We start from the raw sequence: 12,105 nt of genomic DNA on the forward strand, positions 1-12,105 counted from the left end.
ACTGGGAAAAGTTGTTTGTATTGATGTCCTCTATACGAATCTGTGGTCCGTGGGCGCCATTAAAATGACACCCTGTATAATGTCATGAAATATGTGTCAATTATTAAATAATGACATTATATTATAAAATATACTACATATTACATTATACTCTGCCCTTCATTCAAAATTCGATTGCAAATTGAAGATTTTAATATACTACTAATGCTATGAACAGTGATTTGCGTGATTAAGGGTGGGGGGCAAATATTAAGAGACATTAAGAAGATAATGGTTTCCAACATAAAATTCACATCTAAATACTATTACGTGTTTTATTAATATATTTATATACTTTGCGGTAGCTGACGAGAGACAATGAGAAATGGAGAAGAAATAACAAGTCGGACTAATTTCTATGTTCTGGGGATTGCTGGGTTCAGTATCCTTAGAGATGAGGCTCCTTGTCGTCCGTTCTTTGTTTATGGTTTCGATATTATCCCAGTAAAGTATATTCGACTTCCAAACTAATCGTTTATGTGTGTTGTTAGCTATAACAAAAAACTCTCCCTCACTCGGAAAAGTTTGGTGGGGAGGAAATTTCAGGACAAGATAGTCAGTGGGGGGAATTCCCCCCTGTCCCCCTCCGGGGATTTCGCACCCTGCTTTTGCCCCCGCACTATGCTAAACCTTATCTACCAAGGGAAAGAAACTGCCCTTGCCCCTCCAGTTTTGGCACCTTGCCCCCCCCCCCCCGATTTGGAACTAAATCGCCGCCACTGGGTGTAACACAACTACTGCTCCTATTACAATAAGCATAGCTACACATAATAATGGATACATTTCAGTTGCATTACACTATAAGAGAAGAAAATTAGAAAGAAAACAATCTAGTGACAATAGTATCGTTATTATACAAATATGTGAAATACATTATTATTTGTATTATTGAATTTAATTAAAATTGCAACTGTATATTCACTTGCATACAATATATGAATATGTTGAACATATTTATTTCAAATAATTACTTAACTGCAATATTAGGATAATTATATGATTCTCCAATGGTGTAGTAGTAACGTTGTTGTCTTGTAAGCAATAGTTTTATGGTTGTTTTCTTTTCTCCTCTTTTGGCTCCTCTTTTGTTCCTTCACCTCACATGGGAAAAACAAAAGAAAAGCTTCATAAATCACCACAACGAGATCTGCAACCGATTGGGAACAGTAGGAACAAAGTCACCGAATGTGTTTTGTTTTCGGAAGGGTGCAAAGAGGGTTATGTACTACATACATAAGAACATTTCAAAAAGGAGAAGCTGTAATAGGTTTACCTCTGTAATGGAATGGTAACCCAAAAATATTTGTCAGATAAGTTTATTTTCTCGGGACTTGACCTTCGAATGTATCCAACCCGGAACCCTTTGATTACCAGGGTAAAGTTGTTAGCTTAACGCGAGACTCGAATCCTCGATATGGCACGGATGTGTATGCCCCAACTAATTCATCATTCATCCTTGCCTCGTCGTCGAGATTCATCTACAAAGTAAAAAAGCAAGGTAAATAACCAAAGTATAAATGGAAAAACGATAATCACACTCGATGCATTTGAATTATATTTGAAATATTGAGGGGGCAGAATTTCAATTTGGGGGCATCCCTTATCAGCAGCCGCGCTGCAGCTTTGTAGCAATTGCAAAAAGCGGCAGGTTTGGAAACTAACTAAACATTTGTAGGATTTCTGGGGAGACTTCATCCACCCGAGCCTTCCTCCTGGCTACGTGCCTCACAATACTAGACCAATTATCGCATGTATGCATAACTGTGTTCGACATTAATGATCCCAGGCTCGGTGGCCGAATGTGTTACCGAACTTTCCGGGTTCGAGTCCCAGGGTGGGAAAAGGTGTTCTTTGTAAGCGTCCCTTCATTTATATCATCTAATCATCAGCCATTCTCATCGTCGCGATTAGCCAAAAGAAGCAGAAAATCGACGCTATGTTACAAAAATACGAAATACAAATACTGAAAATACGATACGCATCTTAGCGGTCGCAATATGCTACTAGAACTTTTGGTTTTGCGACTGTGCGAATAGGCAAAAGCCGATACAGGTAATAACACTAGAAAAGCATCGAGGTGTGAATATTGGAAGTTCTTACCCGCCTCCCCCCTCTTCCTAGAGATGTATATTTTGTTTTATTTGAGCATTGGCGGTATCGCTACAGGACCATTACTTAAGCAAGTAATGAAACAAGTACGAGTTATTTTTTTTCGATCCACCAACTAATGCATTCATTGTGTGTGCAAAATGTACGATTCCTTTTCTAATCGAGTGTGGAAATTCCCCATCCTAACTTTGACAATTGTTCCTCCTCCCTCCGATCAGATAAACCGACATCCGTCTTCCTGTCAGCAGAAGCACCTGCGAAACTAGAAATCCAATCGGTTGTAACTCTCTTTTAACTGTACGTCCATTTCTTTTAAACGTAACATAGGCATTTCATTAAACCAATGTGACGAGAGTTAATTTCAATATAATTGTGAGTCTCCAGGCTGCTTATAAATGAACTCTGCATCAACTTCATGACGTCATTCTGTGTAGGCTAATATGGTTTATTTGGGGCTTGTTATTAACATGCATGTATTTAGCAATGAATTAAGCACGAAAGGAACGGTCGCGCAAAGAATTCAACATGATAGATGTAAACGGACAATTGCGATCGCGAACAATAGCGACCACAAACTAATTGCGAACTGAAGGGTCTAACTGTTCTCATCTTCTCTCTCATTATATGGGCTTACCTCTTCGGATATCGATAATATTTCTTTGTGTTGATTATTTTTATTGGTAATTATTTACTAATTAACAAGAATAACCAGGGGTCTATCCATAATTTTCAATCTGGGGGAGTAAGTGTAAATTTAGTACTTGTAATATTCAATTACAACTAAATGTTAATAACAAGCCCCAAATAAACCATATTAGCCTACACAGAATGACGGCATGAAGTTGATGCAGAGTTCATTTATAAGCAGCCTGGAGATTCACAATTATATTGAAATTAACTCTCGTCAGAAACACATTGGTTTAATGAAATGCCTACGTTACGTTTAAAAGAAATAGAGCCTTTGCAAACAATTTTAGGGGGTGTTGAGGACGTTCTACATTATAATAAATCCAAACTGTAAATATTCCCAACACCCATCTCTTTCCAACTTCCTTGTCTTACGAGCATCCTTTGTCCTCTTTCAATTAGTTATTAATTAATATTCAATTACATCTAAATGCAAACATGAAATTTGGAAAGAATCAAATAAAGTCGAAATGTTAAACTACTGTAAGAGAACGTGGAATGTAAACATTCATTCTCAAGTCTCAAATAGAAACTTAGGATACATTGGAATTTCATTAAGAGGTCTCCTGAATAAAAAGTGCTGCATTGCACAGATTTTACTACAGTAAACTCCTGCACATCTTTTTAAAAATAAAACATCATTCTATCGTAATATATAATTGTGCATACAGCAACTTTCTAAAGTCCAAATAATGTATAACTTATACACGGAAATCAATATAACTAGTACATTGTCTTGTTAAGTGTAACACCTCAAGATAAAATCAACAGAACTCAGTAAACGTACTGATTTTAATTATATTGTGGAAATGAACTATGCCTTACATTGTTTTTAACATTAAACGTCAGTCTAAAGGGAAAAAGTGTCAAAAGTATATTGATGATTTGTCAAAATCTGTTATTTGTCCATGTATATAATAAATTGAAATAAAACGAGAGTATCAAATTTTCTTCTTGAGTACTGTATTCTGCATTATATGTTATAAAGATTGCTTATATGTATTTCATTCCGTGTGTACTATCAATTTAGCGACAATTACTACTCTTTTAAATATAAACAAAAAAGTGTTTCTGAATAGGTACAACATGCTATATAAGTACATAGCTTCAGACAGTTAAATTTGTTCTTGTCCAAGTCAGGGTGGGAATTCTAATTTGTTTCCGCCCGACCTGGTTGCAACAGAACGACCATGTGTCCGTTAATAAGTGTAAATGCAATTACAACGTTAAGAAACAATAGCGAGACGAATAAAAATCAAGCGGGAAAGAAAAACGGAAGAGAACGAGAGAAAGGAAAATACACATGCACGCAAGCACGTGTTGTGTGTGTGTACGCCACTAATGGGTGGGAATGCAGAGAAAAAACAGCAATATCTCCTTTGGGGAGGGGGGGGGCATGGGCGACACCAGAATTTTTTGTAGGGGGCAGGATATTCATAGAACTTGAATAGTAGAAATAAAAATAATAACTATTATTATCATCATGTTTGACTATTATTACACAACCATAACTATTATAAACTAATGGGAAAAATATTATTATTATTATATCCTTTGGAGACTTCTTCTCACTCCAGCAAATGAGTGAGCGTCCAGCACAACTGTTTTCTTCCTTTATTTTGTTTAACATCTCATACAGTTAGAGTACTGAAATGCATAGTTATTCTATTTTGTTATTAACTTTTACACTCCTCGTTCAAGAAAAGCAAAAACGATAAGATAATAATTTATCAATAGTGCTTATGTTGTGTGCCTACCGAGATAAAACACTAATTTTTGGAATTTTGGAAACCTGTGAAACCATATATTCTTTGATTTTAATGGTAGAATATGAAAACAAAAATTGGTTCTTGCATTTTATACTAAATATTTTCGATTTAATGCATTTTTTTTCGTTATTCTGTTCGAATAATTAACTTAACTTTATTTCTGTTATTAACTACAAAAATAATTTGCTCTCTGAATTTTTCTGACTTGAAATAAACTATACAAATTTCCGCGGGGGGGGGGGGGGAGCCTCCCCTGCCGACGCACATGAGGGGAGTGGCATTTACATACCTCTATATTAGGGATGGCCCAATATCGAACGATTTCCTTCCTGGATATCAGATATCCGAATATCAATCATCTAGATTTTGTAACCACTCCTACCCCATACAAAAATTGCACAACATACATTCATTCAGTTTTTCTTGGTCGCTGGGAGGAGGGACAGAGGTCGACTAGGGGACTTCCATGGAAGTTGTCCTTAGATTTAATAAAATGAATCTACTGTGGTAACATCTATCGAAATTTGAAACACCTTATTCATGTTTCGTTACCTTACTATACGCTGGGCGTCGCGAGAGGAGGTCCGATCGAACGGTTCAGCTGACCCTCTCCCTTCCTGGAAAATTGTTATGTTCAGTGCTCGAAAAAATTTCTTCAAAGCTAGGCGCCAGCTCTGAAAATCAGGCGCCAGGAAACTACCTACTAGCAATTGTGCATCCTACAGTGTGTTTCAAAAGTCGCACAACCCAAACTTTGAAAATGTATATCATGAAAACCGTAAGAGGTATTTACACCAGGTTTTCTGCACTAAACTAATCATGTACACTATCACTGGGTTAATACATTTATGTTAGTATGTATCCAAATAAAAGCAATTACATTAAAAAATATTGTTAATTTGCTGTAAACATCTGAGAATTGATTTTCAACAATATATGCCAATGTAGAAATTTTCAGCGAAAAATGCAGGTTCGACCAGGTCTCTGATATACCGTGCCATTGCTATAACCACTGAGCTACTGAGCCGGCCTGGCCTCGCCTGATTTTTCACTGTCCCTGTTTTACCTGCGTGGAATCTTCTCTGCCAGTGCTACCGCAACGGGATCTGTTGCCTTTGAAATACAGTAGACTTCGACATTGTCTGGTTCCTCCCAGCGTAGAGATGTTAATTATTGAAGATGAGGAGGCACACACAGGAAATGTACTACGTAGAAATTTTCTGCGAAAAATGCATTAACATCTCTACGCTGCAAGGAACCAGGCAATGTCGACGTCTACTGTGTTTCAAAGTCAACAGATCCCGTTGCGGTAGCACTGGCAGAGAAGATTCCACGCAGGTAAAACAGCGACAGCGAAAAATCAGGCGAGCCCAGGCCGGCTCAGTAGTTCAGTGGTTGGAGAAATCGTACGGTATGCCAGAGACCCAGGTTCAAGTCCTGGTCGAGCCTGCATTTTTCGTTGAAAATTTCTACGTAGCACATCTCCTGTGTGTGTCTAATCTTCAATAATAATACCAACTGTTAACAATTTGTGGGATCATTTGTTGGTGTTTGACTAGTCGTAAAACAGTTGCTTTGTGATGTACAGCAGAAGCAGGGGATATTTCTTGGAAAACCTCTTGCACATGAGTGTAAGAATGAGTAGTAAAATACTCTTCAGCAATGCACATGCGCTGCTCCAAAGAATACGCCATGCTGAATCAATTAAAAGAACAGGCATAGTAGCGTCGAAAGTGAGCGAAGAGTATTCAGTTTAACCAGAGGCAGACTAGGATTCTCTCAAGAGTCCAATTCCAGAACAAAATCTTGGTTTATGACTTTTCACGTAAATGTACAGCCAATACTTAGGCACACGTGGCGTGCGTCTGTTGACAATATTTCGACCTGCTAGCATTGCCATATATGTCCCAAAAATGGCACTTTTTCATTCAACCCATAAAATCGCCAATAAAAAATCCATCAAATGTTGCACATGATCAATATTGGTCGCAAATGGCAGATTGACATGGCATCAGTCATTAGACATCTAATTATGTCCCTTCGATAATTTCTTACGTATTTTTCTCATTCAAAAGTGCATTTCTGGAAAAAAATTAACCCTGCCTTCCGCCAGTTATTATTTATTAATTTATCTAAATTTTCTGTATGGAGAAAACTGACAATTTTAAGCATTGCACAATATCTCAATGGATGAGACTTTATAATGCAGAAAACCCGGTGTAAATATCTCTTACGGTTTTCATGATATACGTTTTCAAAATTTGGGGTGTGCAACTTTTGAAACACACTGTATAAGAAGCTGAGTATCACGGTATTCAAAACATCGCTAAATCATTCGAGAAAACAGGAAATGGGGTGTTCGGGGACAAAGAGTACGAAATTATTAATGACACACTGGAATGTTCACAACGTTGATTTTTTTAAAAAAAAACATTTGCTAACTTACGCAATACAGCAATTTGAACTTAGAATCATCAAAATTTCGTACATATTACAGCATAAGATCACAGTCGCCAGGCTGAAATTTTTAGTCGCCGTGGCGACCTGGCGACCGGGATTTTTCGAGCCCTTATGTTCATTTTAAATTTGAAAAAAAAATAAAGAAGCAATAAGCTTCCATAGTCATTTCATAGAAATGAAGTCTAATCTTTAGATTTCCAGCAGAATAACTAAAGGATGCGTTGAGTCAGTTCGAAAAATTGAATGTAAAATGTAAGAACCAGATCGTCGCGTTTAATCAAGGGGTACCAGGTTCGATACCCGGTGGAGGCACATAGTGGTTCGGATCCCACTTTAAACTGTAGGTCCAGTCCCGATTAGTCTTACTGTGCATAAAGTGGACTTAAAAAACACCACATCAATCAATCAAGTACCAGATCATAACTTCATATTTCCTACTACTACTTACACAAGGGATTCCAATTTTCAATATTCAAAAAATATGATTTCAATGTGAGAAATCACGCGACGTAAAGTCCAGGCCTAAAATCGACCCCCACTCTCAAACATTTTCTTGAAGAGATATTAAAATATTATAATAAATCGACAATAAAACAATAGTTTATTATCGGTTCACATAATAATTGCTATTTGATTTTTGTCATTGCTTCTAATGTTAAATTTTGTATCAACTCTTGATCACCCCGTATAGAAATGTCTAAAAGTCCATGCTTACTGCGCTCTTGGTGTGCGCAACAGACTGGTCGAAAAGCTTTACGGTGCGATCAACTTTATCCCACTGAGGCTCTCGCCCCACTTCAGCCACCAGCTGTCCAGTCAAGGTGATGTCTTTATTTTCTTGGACCAGTAATTTCGGGGCACCAGCAACCTCTCCAGTTCTCTAACCTTGAAAAAAACCTTTCACTAACAGAAGCAACACGGAGTAATAGGGATTTTGGCTCCTATTTCATCACGTGATTCACGGACAAAGCAACCCCCTCTATATCTTCTTTACGTTCGACGTGGCGTGGAAAAACTTTACAACGCCAAAACATCAAAGGCTATGCCGCTACCACGAAGTGAGAAGGGGGAGGGCAAGAGGGTGGGGAACGTCAAAATTTAGGATGATGCCCTGTCGGTTTGTCCAGCACCAGACAAAAAAACAAGCTTTCTCACGGATACTAATTAGCCTCGCTAAGTGAGTGCACTTGAAAGTTAAGTGAAGCCTGTTGTGAAGTGCGCGTGGTTAGTACTTTCGTCTTCGGTATGTATGTTTCGTCCATATGGCACTTATCAATACGATCACTTCGAGAGGTTAGGTTAGACCGGTATTTCTCAACCTTATCCTTTAAACTACATATATACATACCCCTTTGGAATGTTGCATACGAGGGGGCTTGAAAAGTTACACGCGTCCTCATATATCATGTTATCAGTTTTTAGCAAATGTGTCTGGTCTATATCTCTTTCCATCTCGTCTCCCCTTTTCTCATGTTCTCCCTCTTTGTCGAGGTATTTCCTTTCTGCAGTTTCTAAAAGTTATTGTGTTTATATTTCTCTTGTACCTTTATCTAAACCTCTCCCGCCCGTCTCTATTTCATTTTATTTTCCCTCTATCATTGTGTCTTTCCCTGTGCTGTCATTGTCAATGTGTGTGCAATACAAGTGTTTGAAAGTGGACTTTGAAATTTAGGCGCCATTTGGATACTAATGAATTAAACCTAGTTGCAAAAATTTAAAACTTAGTCGCCAAACTAAAAACTTAGTAGCCAAATTATACATCAATTAGAACAGAATGTTCCAATTATGAAACGTTATTTTTCACTCTGGTAGTGATTAAACTTTATAAAAAATACAATTAATAGCATTTGCAATTTATTACACACACAGCCTTCTTCAGGCTGTGAATACAAATACTAAGCAGTTAGCAACTTTGTCACAAAAGCTGCCTGAAATCATGAAATCAAAAAGCTTAATGTTTATAAAAATTAGCAATACGTTGTCGAAAGTTGTTAAATATAACTTAATCGTTACTTAATCGTATCCATACAGTGTTTGGTATGTGCAATTTGTTGTGTACAAATAAACACGTGAGTGGGAATCTGCAATAAAAATTACACTTTTTCAAATTATATATTTGAGCCATTTTACGTACATATTTTACTAAATATTTCATTACGTCATTTCAAAATGTAAAATGTTATAAAAAGTCTGAGCTCTAAATATGATCAACAAACACGTAAAATAAAAATAACAAATAGTGCCTGTCGAACGCAGTCTCCGTCTAGTTGTCAAAAGTACAGAGTCTAGGCACCAAATGTGGCGTCTTGAAAACTTTCATAGGCGTAAAAACAAAAATTCTATTCGCACTTTGCAGTATACGTATATATGCGTTAATTTCGAGGATTGAGAAGCAAGCATCCGTGTTTCAAGGTCTGCCAGTAATAATAATGATAAATCATGAGAGAAAGTTACATGATACAATGAGATGAGATCGAATGATGTACTTAGGTTTTTGGCAGGGAAGGATATGCCAAAATTATAGGTACAGTGGGATGCATAAGTATTACCAAGTAAGTTGTCCATAAACATCTCATGCTCTTTGTTTTACCCAGCGATAGGTTCAAGAATTCAAACAAGCTTCTGACAACCTCTGCACCAGCATACGTAAAAATCAATTCCTTAAAAACACGTTGGATGGAAGAGAAAAATTAATGAAAATGCTCATGGACAATTTGCCGATCAATACTTGTGCATCTCACTGTACATTCCCTATTAGCCCGTGTGTATTACGGATGCTGTTATTTTAAACCAGCCACTAAATGTATGTTTCTCTTTGTTTAGTTTGCCATGCTTATATTGTTCCTGTCTCGTTTCGCATTCTATATTTTGGTTATATTAGCACGATAAGTTAATAAGTCTTGAGGTTGCACTTCTGATTACTATGTACGAGACTAAAATATATAAATGGCGACATTTTCCAGATGAATTACACATTACATTCACACATTTAGCCAACGAGAAAGAAGTGTGCATAATATACCGTCAATAAAGATTTATTTTCGTATCACCAATTACAATGAGGATGTGATTTTTGCAAATAATAAAGCAATTTAATATTGTATAAATTTTAATGATTTCCTTTTTTAAAAAAATCAAACTGAGTTGTTTGTAAATTAAATTGTATTTCTGTAACTTTACAAATATAAAAAAGTAGCTAGTATTTAAAAACATTAAAAAAGTTCTCTAACAAACATTTCATAACCTTGCAATATATAAAATACTATTGTTTGGTTCGAGATTTATTAAGAATTTCTGATAAAATGTTACAAATAGTGAGTTTTGCCATTCTTTATTTTTAAAAATTAGCTTTATTGACTTATGAACGCTTTCACTATTTGGAGCATTTCTGAGAAAACCGGACGTTGAAAGGTGCCACCGTTCTCGAGATGTATGAAATAAAATAAAAATATCCAATATGGCGCTCTCTTCAAGATGGCGGCCGTCCGCACGCAGATAGCAATTGGCTACTCGACTGAAAACATCTTAAATGTTATACTATTTAATTCTACCATGTCTCTTACTTTTATCAAAAAGTCAATTATGCAGGACTTTGCTGCTGGGCTGTGATAAAGACCGTCGCTACGAGGCACACTTATTGGTACACATTTTATGGCTTATCTTTAATTAAACTACATTAAAACTTATATAGTTTTAAAAGGTTATAAATTAAGCTACAACTTTCATTTATTCAAAAGTTACGGGCCTCCCCGATGGCGCAGTGGTAGCGTCGTCGCCTTGTAATCAAGGGGTCCCGGTTCGATACCCGGTGGAGGCACATAGTGGTTCGGATCCCACTTGAGACTGTAGGTCCAGTCCCGATTAGCCTAACTGTGCATAAAGTGGGCTAAAACACCAAATCAATCAATATTCAGAAGTCTTAAAGGTACTCGAAAAATTATATTTTCAAGGTTGTTTTTTTAAATCACGGCAAAACCACTAACATTAGCGAAAAATTAAACAAATTCTTTTTTTTTTGTAGCCAATCCCATGAGCTTTTAGACTAAAAAAAACATTATGAACAGCTTATGACTACTAGGAACTGAGAGTGCGAATTTGATGCTTGCGGGAGCGCTGAAGGGGAAGCACCGGAGGTTTTTTGGATTTTGCACTCCTATTAGTGATCTAACAAGTAGCAACTGACCAAAATTCAGCCCCCCCCCCCTGCCTCTTCATTGGCTGGCTGGTCTATTATAATAAAATACAAAATGTAGTATTTGTGAGCTACGAAGAGGAAAACATTTCGTTTCCAATTGCAAACGTATATTATTAACTGGGAGCGTAATTTTCAAAGCAACCAAATAATATTCCTCTATTTAATATTAAATAATCTTGCTTTGATCCAGTACATTTTCCCTAAACTACTAATAATTCTGCGGCTATTTATCATTGGCAACTTACAGACACCCCTTCCATCTAGCGGCTGATTAAGGAGGAAAGTACTGCATATGTATCGGAATATACTGCCATCTACTGGCCCAATCGGGAAGTTTATGTATTCCTGCGACTGCAGCATCACAGCAATGATTGCTTTTCTTCGCTGCCAAATCTGTATGACGTTGAGCCATTGGCGGATTTAGCGGTAGGGGACGGGGTATACGCAGATGTTCCTTTATTATCTCACTAACAGACTAAGTAACTAACTCATTCACATTGGCATTGAGGAACCCGAAGGTTCATCACCGCAGCAACACAAGTCTTCCATTTTTTCCTATCTTGGGCAAGCACAATCCAATCTTAATCTTCATTATCTTTACAATCTCTTCCAAATCTACTCTAATATTTTCTTCCCATATGGTACTAATATGAAACAATTCAGTGCATGGTAGCACAACCACACACATACAAAATTTCCTGCAAAGGCACTTATAGTCCAGCCCCTGGCAATAAGTCATGCAGAAAATTTGAGTTTGGACGAGTTTTCTCTTTTGATCCTGTTCTGTTATGGCATGCCTAAAGAAAGGAAAAAAAATCTTTGGTAGACATCTGGCGTACTGGACCC

The sequence above is a fragment of the Lepisma saccharinum genome, chromosome 1, assembly GCF_977018435.1.
Source record: "Lepisma saccharinum chromosome 1, izLepSacc3.1, whole genome shotgun sequence".
Classification (NCBI taxonomy): Eukaryota; Metazoa; Arthropoda; class Insecta; order Zygentoma; family Lepismatidae; genus Lepisma; species Lepisma saccharinum.